Here is a 24,396-nt window from a genome sequence, read left to right as displayed (position 1 = left end):
AATATTTAAAAATAAAATGAAATCGGTTTGTCCACTTCTAAGTTGCATATCTGTTTCACGAGCAATATCCTTCTTCCTTCCCAGCGCTTATCTCATCAACCAAGTTACAAGTTTTTTTTTAAAAACTAAGAACGAAGGAAGTAAAGGCAGGAAAAAAGCTGTAGTACAAGTTCTGGGAACCTGCTGCAAAGCCCACACATCTCATATCACGGTGTTGATGGTCCTTGCCGGGTCCCTCCACCCCCTCTTTTATGGTCGTGTACCCGCATACTGTCATGTCTTTACGCTCATTTCCCCTCCCTCAATTTTCCTCCTATTTTTCTTGCCTCCCACGTGGAACTCTGAGCAACTCTCAACAACAGCTGGATGCTGGATATGTGTATTATTGCTAAAAGTTCTGTTGTAGTCCTTCTACCCTTCTCTTACGTCCTGCAGTACACCGTACTTGCGTGGGATTTTTCAGGGTGAGAAAAGGGGAGCGAAGTTGGAAAATGTCCTTCAACACACGGACACGGACACGAACACACTACTTGTGCGAACGTATACAACACCAACAACAACAACAACAAAAGTGCCAGGATGAAGTGGCAGAACCGAAAAAAATTGAATACCAGAAACAGTGACAAAAAACATATGTAAACTCTTATTCCGTTAACCAACTTGTTTGGAACAAACACACACACACACGCAGATAGAGAGGGTCCGGGCGACACCCCCTCGAAGGGTGGCACACGTGGCAAGGCTCTTCGTCGTGTCAGTCTCAACATCTACCAGCAGCAGGCAAACAACAACAACACCAGGCCCGCACGACGAAGACAACGGGAAACCCGGGGTTCTTTTTTTTGCATATAAAGGGTAGAAAAGTGGGTCTTTGATGAACAAAACTGGTGGACCATCCCGGGATGAGTGTGTGATTTGCATATCTGCTGGAGAAGTTGGAACTGCTGCTGCTGCTGTTGGTCCTGTTGTTGTGTGTGTGGGGAAATAGATCAAACAAGGGATTTTGAAAAGTGGGATTCTGGGAAGGATAAAGTTTGAACAAGTTGAATCGGTTCTTTGTAAGCTGGAACTAGAAATCTCGAGATGAAAAAATCTTGATGAAAACTTTGTCTGCATGGAGAATGAAAAGAAATACTTTAATAAGTTTAATCGGGGTTAATTCAAAAGATAAAATAATGTTTTTGAATTTGTTTTTTACTTAATGAATGTCGTTACTAAACTAAAGATGAACAGTTGAAATATTAAATGATTTTGGATCATTTTTACTTAAGTGTTTTTAAGCACCATTTTCAAGCTAAAACTGTTGTTTAGGTTTATTTTTTTAAATAAAAATCCGTTTTTAATATAAAAAAAACATCAGATGATTTCCGAGTTTTCGAGAACTATTGATCCAATTTTGAATGTAAAAAACAGACAATCGAGTGAAGTTACTCAACCTTTTAAAAACAATGTTTTCAGATGTCAGATTACAAAAGACCTAATAATTCGATTGAAGTCTTTGAGCATCCAAGAAGTTCAACTTATCAGAATTTGTATCGAATACTTTTCGATACTGATTGGGGGTTTGACACTTATCTTGCCGAAACATGACATTCAAGAAGGGAAACAAACGTTTCAATAAAAATCCAAATTAAATTTTATTCAACTCGTTGCGAAACATGATTTTTCAGCACTCGTTGTGTTTATCCAACTTGTTTCAATTTTGCAACCCTTGTGAATGGTGTTCTCCGGAAATGCCAAATTGTTAGCTCGTATCACGAATTTTTGTGTCAACGTATGGTACTTTTGTGATTTTTTGATTTTCTGAAAGAATTTAATGAAAAATGAATTTAGAAAGTAGGCTCCAGGCTTTCGAAAATTATAAAATTATAAAATTGTAATAAATAATACTCATTTTATTAGATATAGGATTATTTTTTTATTGCAAATTTCTCGGATTAGTTTTAAAAAAGACGTGCGAGCCAATGGTAAACAAAGTTTTTTTTTCATCGGTTTTCGACCTACTTACGAAAAGCTATTTTCAAAAATGCTTAAGATTGTTCATCTACACGTCTTTCAAGTGCCCCAAATTAAAAACAAATGAAATTTTGATGTAATTTGGAGAAAAACGAATATTAGTGTCGGAGGTCACGGTGGCTCTTTCGGCTTTTTGAAAACTCACCCGAGATTTGAACTACGATGTACTTCAAATTACATGTGAATATTAGAAATGATAATTACAAAACATGGAAAGCATATGAACTCTCAATCGGCTGTTTGTAGTGATTGAAAAAGAGTAAATTCAAAAAAATTCTCATTTCTCATTTTATTGACAACTTTATGTCGGATATTCATTTTAAATATTTGAAATGTTTTTGCAAACAAAATAAAATAGATTAAAACAAGTTTTAATGTGTGTTTTTTTTATAAAACTTGCAAACCTTAATTCGTTGGCATTGAAACTCAATATTGAATACGATGAATTAAAATAAAATATCAGGCGATAACATTTAATATTGAGCAATTCCATGTCAAATAGGGAATCGGTTGTACCCGACCCTCTCCGATTTCAATGAATCTTTGTAGACATGTTATCCTAGACATATGTAAGCCATTTTTGTGTATATGGAGCCAGTTACACCCGATGATGACATTTGAGAAAGGCGTAAGTGTTTTAAATATTTTTGTATTTCGTAATTTAAATATTGCTGTATCTCGAAGCCGTTGCATCATATCAAAAAGTGATCAAAGACAAACTTATAGGAAATTTGACAGGCTTTCCGAAAAAAATACACCGACAGAAAAAACACTCCTTTTTTATGAGATTTTTTTATTTTTAAGTTTTAAAGTCAAATTTAAAGGTGAGCCCACGATTCTTTTTTGTTCTATTTTTTTTGTGAAAATTGCCAAAGATGTTACAAAAAGACTCACGAAAAATGCAGGATGGAGCAGCTCACCTAAAAAATACAAAAATCATTCACTGAAACTGTTTTTTTGAAAAGTGGTCTAAACGTCAAAATTTTCAAAAACCGAACACGACAGTCGATTATCGAGACAATTTTACATAAAAGTCTGCATATTGATCATTGTTTGAAGTCCAATCCTTGTGAAGTTACAGCGGTTTTAAAAATAAAAATGTTGAAAAAATAGGATTTTTGATAGTTTTTGGCGATTTCTATATGACAGACTTGATTTTTCAGTCTCGAAAATATTTTTACCGGAAAGCTCGTCCGATTTTCCATCAGTTTGTCTTTGACCACATTTCAATTGGATGTATGGGCTTATAGATATAAGCTAATTACATTGCTCATAAATGAAAACATAATATTTTTTCAGTGTAGTATAGTAACCTAGATAGTCTTTGACCACTTTTTGATACGATACAACGGCTTCGAGCTACAGGAATTAGTTAAATTACGAAATACAAAAATATTTAAAACACTTGCGCCCTTCTCAAATGTCATTATCGAATTTAACTGGCTCTATATTCACAAAAATGGCTTATATATGCCTTCCTTCCTTCCTAACATGTCCTTAAAAATTCTTGTTTTGGGCTGGCAATATTGCCTTTTTTATCTGGATGAAAAAGTATACTTTCTTTGTCTAAAGAAGTCATTTTGCATCATCACACAAAGGCTATTTCAATGTTTAAAAATATATATCTATAGAACACTAATCGAATTGGTGTCTTTGGAAAAGTACTAAGTATTGCTAGGAACAAATTCTCTTATTTGAATATGTTTTACATGAAGAAAAATGCCATCTTTTAAGCTGTGGCAAAAGTTGATCAAATAAATTTGTCAGTGTTGCCAATTTTTCATCAAAAAAAAATTATTTTCAAATCAAATCATTTTAAATTTCAATATTGTGTTCAATTATTGCCTCCTAAAAATAATCTTGGTTGAATCTGAACTCAAGGGTTCTGATTGTCGGTTCAAACATCAGAAATCACTTACTCATTGTCGATCGAATCATTGCCGATCGACTCATTGTCGATCGAATCAGCGCGCAACCATTCGTGAGCGAATACGACTCGCTTGCTCCCAGCGGCTTGCACCCTAACCAAAAATCATGATTTTCTGAGTTTAATATCCCACTTTTCATACGAATTTTCAGTTCAACCCATATAACAATTTTTATGTTGTAGTACCTGAACTCAACAAATCGTACATTTATAAAAAGTGGGATATTTAACTCAGAAAATCGTGATTTTTGATTAGGATGTGGTCAATCGCTTCACACAGCGAAGCCAAATACTTCGTGATTGTCTTTGCCTACCCCTTCCGTCGACCCGAGTCATAAACGAATTTGCTCAAAATTTCAACAAAATTTCCGCGCTCTTTTGGCCTACATTACAGTACAAAAAAAATTACAGTACAGTATGCCTTTAATTAGAATTTGGCATGGTGGAAACTATAGCCAAATGTGTTCTTAATGATGTGTTGCAAATTGCAAAATATATTTGAAAAGAATGATTTTAAGCAGTTTCATAAATTATCAAACCAAGCCGATCGCAGGCTTTTTTGAGTCAGCTTTTAGGGACATAACGCAATCAGTCTTTGTGAGAAATTCACTGTACGAGTCTATTTGAGTGAGAGGGAGAGCAAAGAGAGGGAGAGCAAAGAGAGGGAGAGCAAAGAGAGAGAGAGAAAGTATTCAGTAGCGAGTGGTGTGGAAATGATTAATGGTAGAAAGCGGTCAGGGAAGTTTTGCATTCGGTTCGAACTGTGCTCGCGATTTAATGATTATTTTTGAAGCAATCAAATTTTTTTGCCTGTACAAATACAAGCTCGCCATCTCTAACAATATTTATTTCGAAGGGATCACACAATGTCTTATAAATTTGCTTCAAAGACTTTGCAGTTTGGGCGTCATCCATAAAGTATGTCACGCTCAAATCGACCAAAATTGACCCCCTCCCCTCCTCCCTAAGTCACACTTTGTCACGCTGGCTCCGACCCCCCTTTTTCAAAAGATCCTATCTGTTTAGAAAACTCATGAGTCATGATTCAAAGGTTGTTTTGAAAAATTTACTTTAGCAATTATTGCATGTTTTATAAATGTATGGTTAATTTTTTATTCGTGGTTCAATCGAGAAAGTTTTTTTTTTTGCAGGTTGTTTTTAATTTTGACGTAGACTACGGCTTTTTTCATTTTTTTTTTCAAAATATGACTTAACCATATTAAATCAATTAAGGGAGCGTTCTTTTATTACGTAACGCAAAATTTGGGATTTTTGACCCCCTCCCCCTTTGTAACAAATCGTAACAGATGAGCCATCCCCCCTACCCCCCCTGTAACGCGTAACGCAAGGTCTTTTTGCAAATTTTTATGAGTGCTTATATGAAAATTTTGCGTTACGTAACAGAATTTTTCAGCACCCCCTCCCCCAATTTTCGTAACATTTCGTAACAGACACCGACACCCCCTTCCCCCCCTAACTGCGTTACGTAATAAAAGAACGCTCCCTTATCAAAAAGTCTGTTTCTTAAAACCTTGTACCGTGTTTCATTTATGAGTAAAGTTTATCAAACATTAAACCTTTTTAAAATATATTTTAAGACTGAATTTTCAGTTTTCAAGAAATAGTCTAGCATGACGTCACAGTCTCACGGACCCTCCCTTCCCCCCTTGTCACACTTTGTCACGCTTGCGACAATCCCCTTCCCCCCTAGATCGTGACGTACTTCATGGATGACGCCTTGGGCCAATGCTTAGCAAGCTCAAAATAAAAACAAACAGAAAGTGAGGATTTGTCTACATCACCAAAATAGCACGAATTTTGTATGAGACGATATTTAACTCAACAAAAATGAGTCCGATTTTCACTGTCAAAAATGATGTTTTTTGTGTAATTTTCCGATTAAAAAAAAAATCAAACGTTTCAAATTGGTCCTTACAATTTATTTGGTAATAAAAGGATTTTTGGGCCATTTCAAATGTTAAGGTTGATTTTAAAATTTTGAATTTGTTTTGTTCTAATTTGGTCTTAGAAATAGTACACACATTGCTTCTGTACTTCTGTTGGACACTATTTAATCATATAAGAAAATAAAGCTAAAGTTTCGCACACTTGCACTTGAAAGTATCATGCAATATTTGTTACATATTTTAAAAAAAATAATCAGTTATGGCACCCCGTTTAACCTGCCTCATAACGCACAGCTCCAGCACAACCCCAGTGGATCATAAAAGGGCTTCAACAGTTATCCGCTCCATCCCCCGAGTTCAACATCCATTATTCACCTAGAGCAAACAAATTTACAATGCGTTTGATCTCTCCCGGTGGCTCGCTCGGCTTGACCACTAATAACTTGGCCCGGGCTGGCAGCCCTGTCATCTGTTGAGCCTCGCTGAGCAAATACATCAAAGTTTTTTTTTCTGCTCAGCTGCAGTTTTGTATGCCAGGGTACACTCGGTTACCTTTACAAAAAGACGAATATTTTTGTGATTATTCTAACATTAAAATAACACAACTGAGTGTGTAAACTGAATCACTGGGACTAATCCCGTTATTCATGTAATATTATGATGCTGACGGCCAGTACATTGGAAAATTCCACCACTGACCGGATAAATAACTATTAGGGGAAATATACCCATTTTAATCACACTAAGCCGTTCGACCAATTCTCATCACTTTTGCCATTTTTCGCTATTAAATCAACATTTTCAGATGTATCAACAATGAAGAGTCGCTTGCTCACTTTTATTTGAGCTATTTATTACTTTGGAACAGTCAAAAACACTTTATTTAAGCTGTAATTCATGATCAAAGTGCTGATAGGCCGATAATAGAAATAGGCTGATAAAGGGTATAGTTCCCCTATTTGCGAGGAAGCTCTTGCCACTCTGACGAGGGTGCGGTTTTATAATAATTCCGCTCGATACCTGTGTGCTCTCCAAACCAGGTTGGATAAAAGCTGTGGTCGGGATCCATTTGTGGCACTGGATTTGGCACTAATTGCAATCGTGGTACACGAGGTAACACCATCGCGTTGAGGGGAAAAATATCGCATTAATCATAACATATTCATATCGGATCACCCCCCCCCCCCCCCTCTCAGGAGTGAGAAATGCAAAATATTGGTGTGCTGATTGTGATCAAATACATATTTCAGAAGACCTGTGGCAATTGCTTTTCGATAATTAGCAAATGTTTGTTCGCTGCACGTTGGGATGCTGCGTTTGGGTGACTATGCTCGGTATTTGTCCTAATGATAATATTGGAATGACCTAGGTTTGATTCACCTGGATAATAATAATTGGTGGAATGGTGTTCGGGGAATTGTATTTATCAATACGATGAATATCAAACCTATTTGAGTCAAAATTTTTGTTCCAAGCCTTCTTTTGATCTCGTTCAAAGACATCTACTTCAAAAAATATTTGCAACTATCAATCTTCAATTTTATCTGGATTAAGGAATCCTTTTCAAACTCCATTTTTCTTTCTTTTACCTGCTCCAGAGTCGATAAATTTTCACCCAATTCAATCACAAGCGGTTAAGATTTACTCGTATCTCCGCAACCATCTCGAAACCCTTCCATAATTTATGAACTCCGCAATCCTTTCTCGGCCTGCGCTTCCTTTATAATTCGACCAAATAGTCCAAATTTCAACCATTTCGCAAGCATTCCAAACTCCAAACATCCACCCACCCTTATTGCCCACTTGGGACACGTAGTGTCGGCTGGCACTATCCACAACCACCTCAACCACACCACGATTGCGTGCGTGCGTGAGTGTGGCACCACTACTCCACATAAATTCCGAGAAAAAGATGTCCGCCGCCACCACCTGCTGGTGAAATTGTAGAAACTGAGCTACATTTTGTGGGCCAAAACTAAATTTATCACTTCGTTACACCGTTGACCTGCACGAGAAATGCTAGCTGTATTCTGGTTGGTGGAAATTGAATTTTGGGGTCAGCGCTCTTTAGCCCTTACTCCCCGGAAGGGGGGAGGGAGCAGAACGTGCGTGTTCGTGCGTGAGTGTGGAAGAATTTATGCGCATCCGAAATTTTTGGGCCGTTTTTGCATGTCTGGGGGAGGTGGTTTTGCTGGGGTGTGCGATGGTTAGCGGGAGTTTTAGCTCAAGTGATTGTGGGGGAATTGAGAAATGAAAGGTTTTAGATATTCAATTAAAGTCGATTATAATGATGAGCGAAGTTTTTGGATGTCAACTGCGTAACAACCTTGACGATAAAATTATCGATGATCTTTTGCCGATATTGGACGATAACCCATTTTTATAATCTTTCTTAAACCAACTATTTTCAATGTTTTCACCATAAATAGATATCTTTTAAATGCAGTGAGATTTCAAGTTTAAATACTCAAAATTGTTCACAAAATACCGTATATTTTTGAAAGTACTCAAATTTTCATAATTTGCTCAAACAAAGCGAAATTTTGTATGCTTTTTCTCTTCATTAGAGTTGTTGATTATCCGATAATCGAGTCTGGACTGTATTGCAAATTTTGAAGATTTGCTATTTTGTGAAAATTTGAGTATCTTTAAAAAAAACTCTAATCCTCTAAAGAAGTGAAAAAGCATAACAAATTTCACTTCGGATAACTGAATCACGAAAATATTTTTTTCTCTGTCTTATATTTGATTGTTGAGCTTTAGTATGACCTCTAAACTACTCTTAAGTGATTTCTAGATGGCGGCGAAGAAATATTGAAAAAATACATTTTTCAATTTAATAGACAATCAACCAGTCAAATTTGACTGAAATGGGGTCACAGAAATTGAATTTGATGTTAAAATTGATTCGATTTTTTGAAGTCCCATACAAACCTTCGGATAATCGAGGCTTCGGATAATCGAGTCTAGACTGTATGAGTAGACTAAAGTTTTTTTTGTTAAATACTAAAATTTTCAAAATGTGCAATATGGGTATCAAACGAAGCAACATTTTGTATGCTTTTTCTAACAAGTCCTAAAATTTTCACAAAATACCGTATATTTTCGAAAATACTTTTTTTTTAAATTTGCAATACGAATTTTCTATGATTTTCCACGCTATTTATGTTTTTTTAAATACTAAAATTTTCTGAAAATATTATATTTCTTTCGAAAGTACTCAAATTTTTAAAATTTGCAATATTGGTATCAAACAAAGCGAAACTTTTTTAGGCTTTTCAATTTATAAAATGTTTTTTATATACTAAAATTTTCACCAAATTCCGTATTTTCCAAAATATTAAATTTTTAAAAATATCAAATAAGGGTATTAAACGAAGCAAAATTGTGCATGCTTCAAATAAACATTCAAATTTTTTATGCGTAATGTAAAATTTGTAACCCATACATATTGCAAATTATAAAAATTGTAATTTTTAAATACTTGCGATATTTTGTGAACATTTTACTGAATCACAAAAAATGAGTGAAAATGCATTAAAAATTCAGCTTTCTTTGCAATTTTTTCTAAAAAAAAAATTTAAATTTCTCGGAAATTCCCGAAATTCTAGCGCAATTATACATTTTCTTAATTTTTTGGTACAATTTTTAAACTTACAAAATAATAATAAAAGAACTCAATTTAATTTTATTAAATTCAATTTACTGTTCTTAGTAAACTTATCAATTCGTCTTAAAATTTTATCTCAAGATTTATTTCAGATGATATTAATTCTAGAGTTTTTATTAATAGGTCCAATAAGGATATGAAAGACAATGGTTTGTAGGACCTTTTAAAAAAATCTCTAGATATCTTGTTTATTCGTTTGGCAAAAAATACGATTCCCGGAAATTCCCGGGAAATTTGTTGAAAATTTCTGTTTCCCGGGAATTTTGTAACCCCGGGAAATTGGACGCTCTATCCCCCCTCTATGACGTTATTTTCCAAAAAATGGGGCTTTTTTGGAAAATTTTAGCATTTTTGAAGTGAAAAAAAAAATACAAAATCTCGCTTCGTTTGATACCCATACCGCAAATTTAGAAAATTTTAGTATTTTTGAAAAAAATACGTTGTTTTTCCACTATTTCCAAAAAAATCTTTTATGATATGGAAATGCATACCCGAGCAGATGGAAATAACTTGGAAATAACATTTTTTTTATATTTGAAAATCCTAGACCAATAACATTTTATGTTATTTATAACAAGATTTCGTCGTTATGATTTTTTTGATATTGGATTGTTATTGTAATAACAGACTAATAAAATTTTTAGTTATTCTTCGAACAAATCTTTTTATTATTTTTTGTTATTTTAACAACTAATCCGATCATCCCAATAACAGTTGGAGGTATTCTTCCATAACAAAAAATGTTATTCCTAAGTTGTTTTGGCTTTCAACCAATATCAGACCAATAACAAATTTTGTTATGATAACATAAACTGTTATGAAACCCTTATGCAAAAATGGATTGTTCAAGAAAATTCCATAACACATTTTGTTATTTTAACAGTATTTGTTATTGAAATGGCATGAATTTTGTTATTACCGTCTGCGCGGGTACAAAATTTCGTTTTGTTTGATACTCATATTGCAAATTATGAAAATTTTAGTCCTTTATAAAATACAGTATTTTGTGATTAATTTTGAGTATTTATGCATTTAAAGTTAGTTATTTGCAAAAATTATATTCTTATTGAAAGCATTGAAAATTTCAGCATGAATTAGGTTGATTTTAGAAAGATTAAAAAAACGGGTCCATTATCGGCGATAAGATTATCGCTGATAGAATTAACGTTATCGCTATCGAGCCTCGATAATTTTATCGTTAACAACCTTGCAACTGACCTCGATCACCTCCACCGACCTCGGTAACATAAACTGTTTTCGTGAACGTCTCAGTTTCTTCAAGGTATGCTAGATTAGGGCTTCTTGAGCACACTTCAATCGACTGAATTGAACTTTTGGTGAATTTACTGCAAACAAATAAAATTGTTAATTTGGAAATAAATCTTTAGCAACCATGCGCACCCGCTTAGATTTTTATACTAGAAATTTACAATTTTGTTCATTGACTTGGAGCCCACTACAATTCATTTATGTCGATTGGAGCGTGTTCAGGGAGCCCTAATCTATCATACCTTGACGAAATATCAACTTCAAAAATGTTGAGTTATGTGATCTGTGAACATGATTTTAGAGAAACTGTGTTTTCCCAACCGTAATGAATTCCGAATTTTCAACTCATTTTCCTTACACGAACTAAAACTTGACGGAACCACACCCTTAATATTATGCTTGCTATGCACCCCGTGATTCTCCCGGCAAGGAAATTCTCTCAGCAGGGGAAAACTTTTGCAATTTTCCTTGGAGCTGAGAAGCCCGTCCTTCTTCTCTGCCTTGCTCTGGAAAGTGCCACCGGTGGGAGTGGTGGTGAGCTTTGTGAGCACCTAAATTGCAACGTGCCCGGCTAATGCCGCCGTGTCGACAAACTAGCATTAGTTTGCAAATCTTGAAATAACGTGATTGCAGGCTCGTTTTCTCCCGAGGGGAAAATTGCTAAGCAAACAGGGCCTATTTGAAGATAATTTGCACTGTCAGACAATTTGACGATAATTTCGCCAGTTTTTATTGTTTGAAATTGCATGACAAATTTCCCACCGTGCGCGCTCCATTATCATGCATCGAGTGTCTCTTTTTTCCGGGAAAGCCCGGCCCGGCAAGAAAATTGTTGCATCTGCCCTCGTTGAGAGCATGTTTCCGCTTATAGCGTACACATGTTTTCCCGTCCCCTTTTCCCAAGGGGGGAGGAAAAGGAGCTCATCGCAGCGAAGACCCACCTCAAATAGTGCGCGGAGCAACAAAATTGAACGCAGACAGCATTATTTCGGTCTGGTGGATGTTCAATTTAATTAGATTGTATAAACTTCAACCGCAGCTCGTCCCGGGGCTGAAAAGCAGGAAGAGGTAACATTTTTTTCCGGAGGAATCCACCTAGTGGGGAGAATTTGACTTATTTTTGTGATTTTGGAGACATATTTTCGTTTTATAGACTGATCTCGATGACATCGACTGATTTCGGTGACATCGACTGATCTCGATGACATAGACTGATCTCGATGAACTTGATTGGTCTCGATGACATCGACTGACTTTGATGAAATTAACTGGCTTCAAGGATATCGATTAATCTCCATGACATTGACTAACCTCGATGACATCGACTGATCTTGGTGACTACACAGAATTCTCGTTATCATGAACTAAGTTCACGAATGTGAGAACCACGAAGGAATTTATTCATGAGTATGGTGCATTTGCACTATAAACGTGAATATATTCCTTCGTGGTTCTCGAATTCGTGAATTTAATTCACGATTTCGAGAATTATTTTTATTCCGTGTGATCTCGATGACTACTACTGATCTTAGTGACATCGACTAATCTCTATGACATCGACTGATCTCGGTGACATAGACTGATCTCGGTGACATCAATTTATCTCGATGACATCGACTGTTCTTGGTAACATCGACTGATCTCGATGACATCGACTGATCTCGGTGACATAGACTGATTTCGATGATATTGACTGATCTCGGTGACATCGACTGATCTTGGTGACATCAGTTTATCTCGATGACATGAACTGATCTTGGTGACTTCGACTGATCTCGATGACATCGACTGACTTCGGTGAAATTTACTGATTTTAAGAACATCGACTGATCGCGATGACGTCGACTGATCGCGACGACATCTTCTGACTTCGATTGATAGCATAGACTAGCTTCGACGACATCGACTTGTTTCTACAAAATTTTCAAATTTTTAAAGGAATTCAAAGCTTTTCTTCCGACAGACCCTCACTAAACCAAATAAAGGATACCTCTGCGCGCTGCCCCAGAGTCCACACTTTTCAAGCATAAATATAAAATATATAGCAACATCTGTGGCGGAGTATATCCGTGCGTGTGTACTCTCCGAGCTTGCGCTCGCGAAGGATATTCTACCTAATAATAAAAAAAAACCCCGAGAGATAGCAAACTGGAGAATGACTTGCTGCAGGGGATAAACGGATACGGGTTTTTCATACCCGACTGGCCACCGATTCGGGGCCTGGGCTCTGGAGTTGGCAGCGGTGGTCTTCCGGTGGATTCGTCCACCGGAAATGGGGGAAGTTTTGTATAATTGAATATGGCGCGCGCTCCCCCCACCGCTCTAACCCGCCCGAGTTGTGGTTCGCTTCAGAAAGGATGGCGGCGCATCTCTCGGACACGTGTGCTGGTTAACTAAACACGGGCGTTTTCGGGATTGAGCGTTGTGGGTTTTTTTGGGTGGGGCGGGCTGTTTCAAATTATATTACGTTTTGATTTAGTTGTCTTGAGTTGATTTTGGGATCCGAGGGGGGAGAACGGTGCAGACCGAAAACAAGCTGAGCATTTTGAGGTGAATCTGGTTTATTTGGTGCAATCTGGGGGTTTGCATGCCAATTTTGCTCGATAAAAAGAAACTGATTCGAGAAACTTTAAGTTAGGTATCCAAGGACTTCTTAAACAGCAAATTTCGATCACAAATTTAAAATCTTGTTGATAGAACTCACTGTTCTATCAACTGATCTCAGTGACATCAACTAATATCAGTGACATCAATTGATATCAATGACATCAACTGATCTAGGTGAGATCAACTGATCTCGACAATACAAAACCAACTACAAAACCAACTGATTTTCGTAGAGCAGATTTTTACAAATTTAACCGCTTCATCAAGAGGAAATCGACTACCGTCAGTGGGGGTGACATTCGGTCTGGGAGATGAGATTGGGTCAAAGTGATTTTTTACGGATTTTACCATTTCTCAGGTTCTTCTCAATGAAACTGAATTCTGTTAAAAAGGTTGTGTAGGGGACATCTTAAGATGACTTCGCTAAAAAAATCTCATTCCTAGAACAAATCCTGTTAGTTTGGCAGCTGTCTAAAGTTGAGGTACGTTTTTGGGTAAAAAATTACCTCTCGAAAAATCATTTTTCTAATATTTTTGTTGGAATTGCTCGAAAACTACCTAAATGTTTGAAAATCTCCACTTCAAACATTGTAGCATGTCAATACGATTCCCTCGGACAAGAAACACTGTTGGATGACTTGTGTTTACCAAATCGTTGTATTTGAGCATCATTTTAGTTTCATTTGACCCAATGTCACCTCCACTAAGGGGTTTTCAAACTATTGGCATTTAAGGCAGTGTTTATCAAAACCCACCATATTTTGGGAAACTGTAAGTAAACTATCTAAGAAATAATCTACGTTGATAGATTTTCGATGTTATTTAAATTTTTTCAAAACTTTTTTTTCGTAAAATCGCGATAACTCGTGATATTTATAAGCAAACCCCTTATGTATATATATCAAAATTTTTGTAATTGTCTGCTCTATAGCTTTGTAGAACATTGTTACACTCTTAAAAATAACCCTGCAAAGTTAGAAAAAACACGAAATTTTAAAATAAATTTTTTTATTCTAAATGAAAAAATGACCCTTCTGGGTCAATGTAGATTCGAAAAGTACATAAAATTTCCCATAAAATGACATTTTCCAATTTTTTTTACAGTCGAGTAACGGAAAATGGGAGAATTTTTAAAACGTTTTTAGTGTTTTTTTCGATGAAAAATACGTTTTCTCGGAATTCTGAGTACGCCATCAAATTGGGCGTCTAATTTTACATAAAAGTCCCTTTGACACCAAATTTCTATCTCATCACCGTTTCAGGCTGCAAATTATTGAAAAACACCTATTTTTTCGCATGTTCAAAAATGGAAGGGGTCGTACCGCCCCTCCGTCACGAGATATCAAAAAACGGACCTCAGATTCGTGATAAGGGACAAAAGTAACCCCTCAGTTTTTGATCAACAACTCAATCAAATAACTCCACTCCCTGCTATTGTGAAAGAAAACTGTCCAAAAGTAACAGGAAATTGTTTCACAGGTACTTGCGCAATATCCGTCTTGAAGTCTGAATATGGCAGATGCAACTAGTGTTGTTCAATTGGCGTTAATTTCATGATTTGACATAGTGGCTGTTTCTTCTAAAAAAAAAATCTTTCGCTTTTAGTCCAAAATTTTGCAAAATCGTATGCAAACACTCTTATCATTTTCATATAAATTTAACGAATCTTACTTACTGATCCTCTTCCACAAAGTCCCCAAAAAGCCCAGAGCAAATTTCGCCATAGTTCCCAGTGTATCAGCCACACCACTAAAGGCACAGTTTGAAATTGAGACTTTTCAAACAACAACATTATCCGAGCCTGACTATTATCAGGCAAAAAAAAAAGAGATGAAAATCTAGGAAAATCGGGGAGCCGGTGCAGGTTACTTTTCCACAAAACAAGCGACAGAGAACGAAATGAACTGCCTGCGGGGGTGGTGGATTTCCACTGTGGCGATAATGTGGGGTGGTGGTGGGGGAGGCCGGGCCAACCAAGTTACACTCCGCCCTGGCCTGGCACTGTAGCAGTTTTGCAATAGCTGTGTGTTATCGATTCAAAAATTTATAAATAGAGAAACGAGTGCAAAAAGCAATCTGCTGCTGCTGGCTGCTGGCTAGATGATGATGATGATGACTGGGGCTTGGATTGGCGAGGGAGGGAAATTTGTTACTACTTGTTCTGGAGGTACATAGAAGCTGGTTACACCGTTTTCCGATTGTAACGGTGCAATCTGTGCGCTATGTACACAGCAGTTAGGGTGGTTTATGCAATTTAGGAAAAACTATTTATTTCCCATTTTGTTTTGTTGATAAACCGATAAAATATGGATGATTCTAACAGTATACTAAATTCTTCAAAAAGTGCTTGAATTTCACTTATAAATATTTAAACTAAAACAATATATTCTTAAATTTTTTTATAATATTTGTCAAGCTAAAAAAAAAGATTTTTTTTATTCAAAATGCAATTAATTTAACTAAAATTTATGTTTTTTTCATATCAAAAATTTAACCGACAGCTAGCTATCGTTTATTAAAAGAGTGTTATTAAATGACTTAGAGAAAAACTAATTTTTCATAAAATTTAAGACGCTAGCAACAAGGTGTCCGATCAACAAAGTCTGAACAGGAAGCCTGTAGAAAATGCAATCAGATTTCCTAAAACACCTTTCAGGAGTGCTTTTACATCATGAAAAAAAGCAATAAAACTAACTTTTTTTTTTTAAATGTTACCCACAAAATGTCAATGACTTGAAAAGAGTGCAATATATAAAATAAATGTAAGTTTTTTTAATTTCAAACTTTATTCTGCAAATATAGAAGATTTGTTTGATTGTGTACACCTCATGGTCAATATTTTCCAAAAATCATTTTTTTGTCCAGATAATCGAAACTTTGGAACCAAATTTTGCACCATTCTTTATCCAAGCGCATAACATAACATAATATATTAAAAAATCCCGAAAATAAAAAAAAATCTTATTTTAATCAAAACTAATTTAAATTCGATTTAAAAATATTTTTAAAAAACTGCACAAGGTTTATTAATGCATTTTCGACCAAATTAAGGTTGTTTTATCTCTTTAAAAACAATATTTTGGAATCACAGATAAGAAAAAAAGTGGAACTTTAGGGATTTTTTTTCATAATTTCTTCTTTGTATAAAGAACAGTAGTGTGAAAAATTCATAGTAAGATTACATCAGTGATTGGGCACATTTCTTATGCCAGAAAAAATGTGTAATTTTACCTCTGAAAATATGTAAATCCATCATTATTTCACCGTTTTGCAACTTTTAAGTCAAAATTTAGGTAATATTACACCTTCATTGCTGAAGCAAAACATCTTTGAATAAAATTTGTTCTAGCTCAAAAAGCTAAATAAAAAGTATTTATTTACGTTTACCGTAAACCGGGGTGACTTTGATAGGATTTCAATTTGTTTTAAGAATATTTTCCAACAGGTAAGGTTTTTCTCAAGATTATTGTTTTTAAAACATGTACTGGGGTAGACCACACAAAGTCCATGCACTATTTTGGAAAAAAAGTTTTTTCAATAACGTTTAGAAAAATAGTTACGTTAAAAATTCTTAGTTTTAATTCCGGGGTGACTTTGATAGTCATAGTTTTTCTTGTTAAAATCATATTTAAGATGTTTAAACTTCTTTTGTACGTTAAATGTACCATCACTAAAGTAGCTGATATAGTGTTTAAGAAAAAAAAATCAATGTTTATATTTAGTTAACTAAGTGTATAAGCTTTTAAGCAAAATTCATATAAATTTTAGGTAAAATTGTTAAAAAGTCGGAATTTTGCCTGAAATTTGTTAAAACTAGTTTTGTTTATAAAATTTTCGATTTATATTGCACAAATCACGAGTTTTCACATTTTACATGAAATTTGTTCAACTGAAATTGCCTATAAATTAAGAGAGTTTTTATAATTGTGTTTCAAAAACACATATTTTTTATTTTTTACAAACTTTTTTAACCTTCTCCTAGTGGAAAATTGTCCAAAGAATCCGAAAAGGCATTTCGTTTTCCGATTAAAAATCATGTTCATTGAGAAAATCATGACACTTTGATAAGTCTAAAATAATGGCTTTCATCAACATTTTCTTAACTATAGTTAACTAACTCTTTAAACTTGTCAAAATTTTATGAAAAGTTCTTCTTGAGGTACTTTGAACACTTCTCTACCACGGTCAGTATGTTTCTGAACCATTCCTTACGTATTTTAATTGTACTCTTCATTTTGCGGAAAAATCGCAAACCTATCAAAGTCACCCCGGCTTTCAAAGTCACCCCGTTTTACGGTACCTAAATCAACTATATGCATTTTGCATGTCCAGCATTCAAAATTGTATGGAGACTCGGGAAATCTAATAATGCAAAATGACTTATTTTATCATGGGAAATGCAAGGACAAAGTTTCTTCAAAATAAATAAAAAATCTCGAATAATTTCCGAAAAGCTGGTGATTGTGTAATCATGTTTTTAATAACAATTTGATTCATTTTTGAACTCCGTCACTAGCGACCAGGGTTACCAGGTCTGAATTAAAAATATTTGGCAAAAACCTGCTAAGCCATAATCATTAAATTTATAGTTAAATATGGATTGGATAGCTGAGCATTGAAAATACCGCAAAATTTAAGAAATTGAATAAAATAAATCCCAACGCAATAATAAACTTCCAAAACAATCCGACGGAAGAAAAACACTTAATAGAAAAAAGTCTCCCCAAAAACGGGGAAAAATCACTATAAATTAACTGAAATGTCCAACACCTAAACCAGGGGTGCCCAACCTTTTAGTCTCTTTGTGTAAATTTTAAGACAACAATCCAAGTTTTTTCATAAATTTAACAATTTTACGAAATGGATATTTTTGTTTTCCTGCACTATTTTTTCAGTTTAAAAATGTCAATATAAAAATTATAAGAATTAAATTCAAACATGAAGAATGTTCTTATTATATGTTAAAATTTGATCTCAAGCTTATTTTTTTAATTCAGACAATAATTAAATTTATTCAATACTTCATGAACAGCCTTAAGGGCCGGTCATAGAAGTATTTTAAAAATCCGTCGCGGGCCGGATGAAATGGCTTCACTTGCCGGATACGGCCCGCGGGCCGGACGTTGGGCAGGCCTGACCTAAACAAACAATTCAATATTGAAACAAAAATCTTATTTTTTTGAATATTCCATATAACCTTAAAAATATCGTGCATGGATAATTTCAAAAGCTTTCCACCAAGGTAGCGTGGCCGAGCGGTCTAAGGCGCTGGTTTAAGGCACCAGTCTCCTCGGAGGCGTGGGTTCGAATCCCACCGCTGCCAGAGATTTTTTTCGCTTGATGTTGAGTGTCATAACTGACTCACATTTTGCCAATTTGATTTTTTTTAGAGATGAAAGGTCACAATTTTGACGTTTTGAAATTTTATATTTGAAAGCGTTAATTTACCGAAGGCAATAAAAAAAATTAAAAATGCCATATGCATGCAAATTTTGCATTCTTTTGCGATTTATTTGTTTCAACTAAAGTTTTTTTTTTTAAAGAATGTGAATTGAAGTAAAATCAAAGCAAAAGTTAATTTTAATGTTTAAGTATGTGAACAATATGATACAAACATAGGAAAATTACAATGCAACCATGAATTTTGTAATCTTTTTTAAAAGTTCTATCTTTAATATAATTCTCAACTTTTATCATTTTTCTAAAACAAATATCTAAAATTTGAGTCGCCCTGTTGCTCGAAATTTGTCCAACATTAGAACAATCAAAACTGGAGATGCCATGTTTGCCGAAGGAGGGGGGGGGGGGGAAACCCCCCGGAGAGAGGGAAAGTAAAAATGCAAAAGTCTGGACCTGTCCCTCCACCGCCGAAAAAAAACCAGGTCATCATTGGAGCCAGCCCGTTCCGGACCATTTTGCATTTTGCAAATAGCATATCACATTGCGCGCGACATCATCCATAATGCAAAAAGTACACTGAGAGTGCTAACATTTTTTTTAAAGGGGCGGGGAGGAAAAGTTGTTCCAGGTTTGACGATACTGTGAAATGGCCAAATTTGGGCACCAGCTTCGAGCGATCGATGCGCAGTTCGTGATGGGCAAACAGAGTAATAAACTTTAGTGTAATTGACTTTGCCGGTGCTAAATACAGTTATTCCGTTCGAGTGTCAATTACCTCGTCCGGGCCCTGGCAGGTAGCTGAGACTCGGATTTAGGGCTGCGAGGCTTAATTAAATTATACGGGCGTTACTGGAGGATTAAAAATTTACAAGCACGTGTTCCAATATGCATGGAATTTTAAATTTATGTCAGGTTTTTTTTGCGCAGAGATGGATTGAAAACATTGTGTCTGTCAAACTTTGGCATTCTGTCAGGAAGGGGAAAAGTTGATTATTTTTTTCTGTGTTTAAACTCGTTTGGTGGGTGGCAAAATTGGGAAAATTTATCATTTACGTTGGTTTTTCAGATAAATTACTTAGAAATTGAAAAAAAGTGATATCAAGGATTTTCCGGAATATCAAAAATAACCCTATCTTGGCAAGGAATGCAAAACGCACAAAAAATCCCTGAGATTTCAATCAATTTGTTATAAACCAAAACGCCGCAAGCTTTTCGTGAAAAATCATTTTCTTTATTCCAGGCGGAAACAAATTCCCTCGTCTCCATCGCTTGAACGTAAAAGGTTTCCTTTTCGGAAAATTACAAAAAAAATCACCTCAACAAAACGAAGTGAAAACCTTCTTTTACAGGTATTTACTCCTGCGCATCCCACGGTCCGACTCTCGGATTTCACTCCCAAACCGGGCCACGAAGAAGGAAGATAAGCTCGACGATACCCACATTTCAAAAGACTACAACTTTCATCCTGGTTCGGCAAGCCCCCTTTTGAATAAAAAAGTGGAAACACTTTTCCTCCTTTTTGTTGTAACTGGTTGTGCTTGGCTGAGTATTCGCAAAAAAAGTGCTTTGATCCACTTATTAGTGACATGGTGCTTTTCTTGAATAATTCAAAAATTTATGGCAAATAAATTTCAATGCTCGCAAAAATGAGCAAGGTTCGTGATATAATTCTTTAAGAGGATTACTATTCTCACAACCTTAAACCAAATCGTAATTACACGAAAAAGTTCTCTTACAACTTGAACAATTTTAGAAAAAAAACAATGCACCGTGAAGATAAAAGAAAACTTCCTGCTAGTATGGTTGTTTAATTTTGACGTTCTGACATTTTCAGGAAACATTGCCTGGCCACCGTTCCGGAAACGGAAATAAGTTCTCATCGTTTTCCCACAAGCACTTCCACCACCATCCTGTTTTGCAATTCAAACACAATAACATATCTTGGGACTTTATTCTGGATAGCAAAACAAACATTGAAATAGTAAGAGTCGTGCTCAACAGGTAGTAAATACAATCATAATCTTGGCCAGAACCGGTGTCTCTGGAATCGAATCCAAGATATGCAGCACCGAGATTGCACTTTGATTTATTATTGAAGAAAGGTGCTACATACCCAAGCAACATTTTTTTCCAGGAGTTCTACAAGAGCTCTTCAAGAGAGCAACAGCATAACAGTTTGGACCGCGGTAGGATAAAATTCTCTTCAAAACTTCTTCAGGAGTTTGAAAGAGTACTTGAAGAGAGTTTTATCCTACCGCGGTCAAAACTGCTATGCTGTAGCTATCTTGAAGAGCTCTTGTAGAACTCCTGGAAAAAATGTTACCTGGGTATACTCTAAGGCAGCGATTCTCAACGGGGGTACCGGGCCTACTTGATTTACATGGCAGGGGGTACCGGCCTAGAAGAAGGTTGAGAATCGCTGCTCTAAGGGATTGGATTTGTTTCCCTTTTGAGCAAAATTGAATCTGTTTTACACAGGTCTGCAACACCACTAAAAATTGAAGTTATTATTATGCACCACCAAACAGATTAAAAACTACCAAAAAAGGTTAAAAAAAATAATCAAACAAAAAATATTTTGGTTGACCAGTGTTGCACAAGTTTCAGCAAAACTCCGTTTTACCACAAAAGAGGCGGCAACTTTTTACCCCTCAGATGAAAAATATTCCACTCGAGATTGTTTGCAGTGTTGTTGATTCTTTGGCTCAAGTATTTGTCGGTGGTTTCCGGTTCCTGCTAGCTAGAAACATGCAGACCAGCTAGCAGCAGCTCGACGAAGGGGAATTTATTTTTCCCAATTATTGTACATTCTGATCCGGCCTAATTGAATTATTTTTAATATTGCCAAAGCGCTGCTGCTGTTAGGAAAAGACTCACTCGAGACTCGAGTGCTGCGTGAAGGTGTTTTGAGTTGTTGGTGAAAAGGCTTGTGCAAATTTTATGAAGAAGTCAATTTGTAGCAAATTGGTGGACTGGTTTCATTTGGTTTAGTGCTTAAGTTTTATTTTTGTAATGATTCAAAAATTGTACTTTTTCACTAAGACTGCAACAAATTTGCAACACTTTCAACAATTATCTTTTTATCAGACAGTGCAATCCTTCCACTTCAGTGAATGCTAAAATCAAGCATGACATACTGCTTGTTTACACATCTAAATTAGTTCATTTACATTGTTTTGCTAGATTTTAGTTCAAATTAAATATTTTTCAACAAAGTACCGAAACAGAAGTTGTTCTATTAAGTTTTATTCTAAAGTTACTGCAAAAAAGAGACCAAGGGTTAAATTATGTTTCTCTTGTTGGTTTTTTTTCAAATAGGGCATTTATGCGAATATGAGCAATACAAGGAAAAAGTGTTTCGGAAATCGGAATTTTCACATCATGTCGTACGTGAAATTTTTCTGAACTATAAGCTTTGGGCATGAATTGTTCTGAAGTCGTCAATCCGAACTCATTACTTGGCATAACGTGATAATTAGTAATTTCAAAAATTCATGAGTAATTTTCATGATTGCGATCCAAATGTTTATGATTTACAAATTAATGCATCACAGTTTATTATTTTTAAAACATTTTTCTTTAAAATATTTCCATTCTTAGAGCAAGGACACCAAAGATTTGCAGATACAGTCCAGACTCGATTATCGGAAGGCCTCGGAAAAATTTCACTTCGGATAGTCGAATCACAAAAAAAAAATGTTTTCGAAGTTTTATTTTTGATGGTAATTGAACATTCAATTTGACTAAAATAGGGTCTCAGAACTCGAATTTGATGTCAAAAGTTAAAAAATATAGAAATACATAAAAAATATTTAGGCGTGATTCAATTATCTGAAGTCCTTTACAGACCTTTGGATAGTTAAAATTTGGGATAACCGAGGCTTCGGATAATCGAGTCTGGACTGTAGTAGACACTTCAATGATAAAAAGCGACCCCTTAACCGATTTGGCTCAAAATTTTGTGGTCTCTATTGCAAGCTTCTGCTCGAACCTAGGAGTCCACAGTAGCGTGGTTCACGTTTCTATGAAAAAGACAAAAGTTGTTATTTTGTCTTGCATCAACCGGAATTTCGTTCTTTTATGTCCCCAGAAGCACTCCTGAAAATTAGAGCCCATTTGGTAAGGTCTAGGAGCTCCAGTTTTAATTTGAAATTTATATGGGATTTTGATTTATTTTCCATGGGAAACTATCTTTTTTTACATTGTATTAGGATTTTTTTTTTTTATAAATCGATGAAATGACTTGATTCTTATAGTAGGAGATAGGTTTTGAACTGGGAAAAAACTTTGTAGAACATACCAACAAGCTAGGAAGTGACCCTTTAAAGATACAGATACTTTTAGATGGTGGCTGGCCCCTTCAAAAGCCACCATCTAAAAGTATCTGTATCTTTAAAGGGTCACTTCCTAGCTTGTTGGTATGTTCTACAAAGTTTTTTCCCAGTTCAAAACCTATCTCCTACTATAAGAATCAAGTCATTTCATCGATTTATAAAAAAAAATCCTAATACAATGTAAAAAAAGATAGTTTCCCATGGAAAATAAATCAAAATCCCATATAAATTTCAAATTAAAACTGGAGCTCCTAGACCTTACCAAATGGGCTCTAATTTTCAGGAGTGCTTCTGGGGACATAAAAGAACGAAATTCCGGTTGATGCAAGACAAAATAACAACTTTTGTCTTTTTCATAGAAACGTGAACCACGCTAGTCCACAGGCTTGAATGGGAAGAACACCAAAATTGGCACAGTTACTTATTTTTGCCTAAAAAATCAAGCCCAAAATTTCAGTTTTTCTTGCATTTTTTGACAATTGGGAAATGAAGGAATTTACAGGACTTCAGGAAATTATTCTGATCAATTTCATGTCTTCGGCAAAGTTGTATTCAGAGATTAAAGGTACACGGACAACAAATTACAGATTTTTGAATTTACTTTTTTTCTACTAAAATTCATTTCACTTTATTTCTAATATTTCGTTGTTTAAGCATTACTTTTGTGAAGTTACTATCCTAAGTTGAGATGTGGACTACCTTTCAACAGTTGATTTATTCAAAGTTGGGAACAGAGTTTCCAGGTGCTTAATGAATCGAGTAAATCTAATGAAGGAAAAAAGTTAAATTCAATTTCTAAATCTATATTTTTGATTTTTTTTTATTTGTAGGTGCAAATTTTCAGCTTTGGAGAAGCACGAAAAAAAACATAGAAATATTTTTCTAAGTGCTCGGCTCGTTTTTGGACTTTTAAAATCAGGCAGATAGTTGCTGAGTTACTGCATTACAAAGAATAAAAATTGTTGATAATTTAGTTTTTCTGTCATGTCATCCAAAGTAACCCTTATTATTAAAAATACGATAAAGCTCTATATAAATTCATTGGATTTTCAATGTTTAAAAAAAACAAATCGTTTTTGAAATTTTCCGATCTTTCCGAAAAAATATTTACAGAATTTTATAATCTAGCCCAGTATTTGAAAATTTTGAAAAATCAAAATTTACTTGTTCCATTTTCAAAAGAGTGCAATTAAGAAGAACTCTATTAAAATTTATCAACCGATTTCTACAAAAATAATATCTGGGTAATTCTCCACCAAATTACAT

At 35.1% G+C, this 24,396-nt stretch overlaps 1 protein-coding gene and 1 non-coding gene across 2 annotated transcripts in view; both read left to right on the top strand.

The window, feature by feature from the left end:
* LOC6049441 (neuronal acetylcholine receptor subunit alpha-7) overlaps positions 1-24,396 on the top strand; it is a 232,286-nt gene that overhangs the window by 9,549 nt on the left and 198,341 nt on the right. The window lies entirely within an intron of this gene.
* On the top strand, positions 18,638-18,719 carry Trnal-aag. Its single transcript has one exon. It is a non-coding gene; the product is annotated as a tRNA-Leu (tRNA).

Source organism: Culex quinquefasciatus, chromosome 2, assembly GCF_015732765.1.
Source record: "Culex quinquefasciatus strain JHB chromosome 2, VPISU_Cqui_1.0_pri_paternal, whole genome shotgun sequence".
NCBI classification, from domain to species: Eukaryota; Metazoa; Arthropoda; class Insecta; order Diptera; family Culicidae; genus Culex; species Culex quinquefasciatus.
The sequence above is the reverse complement of the archived record's forward strand: the minus strand, read 5'-3'. Positions and strand labels throughout refer to the sequence as shown.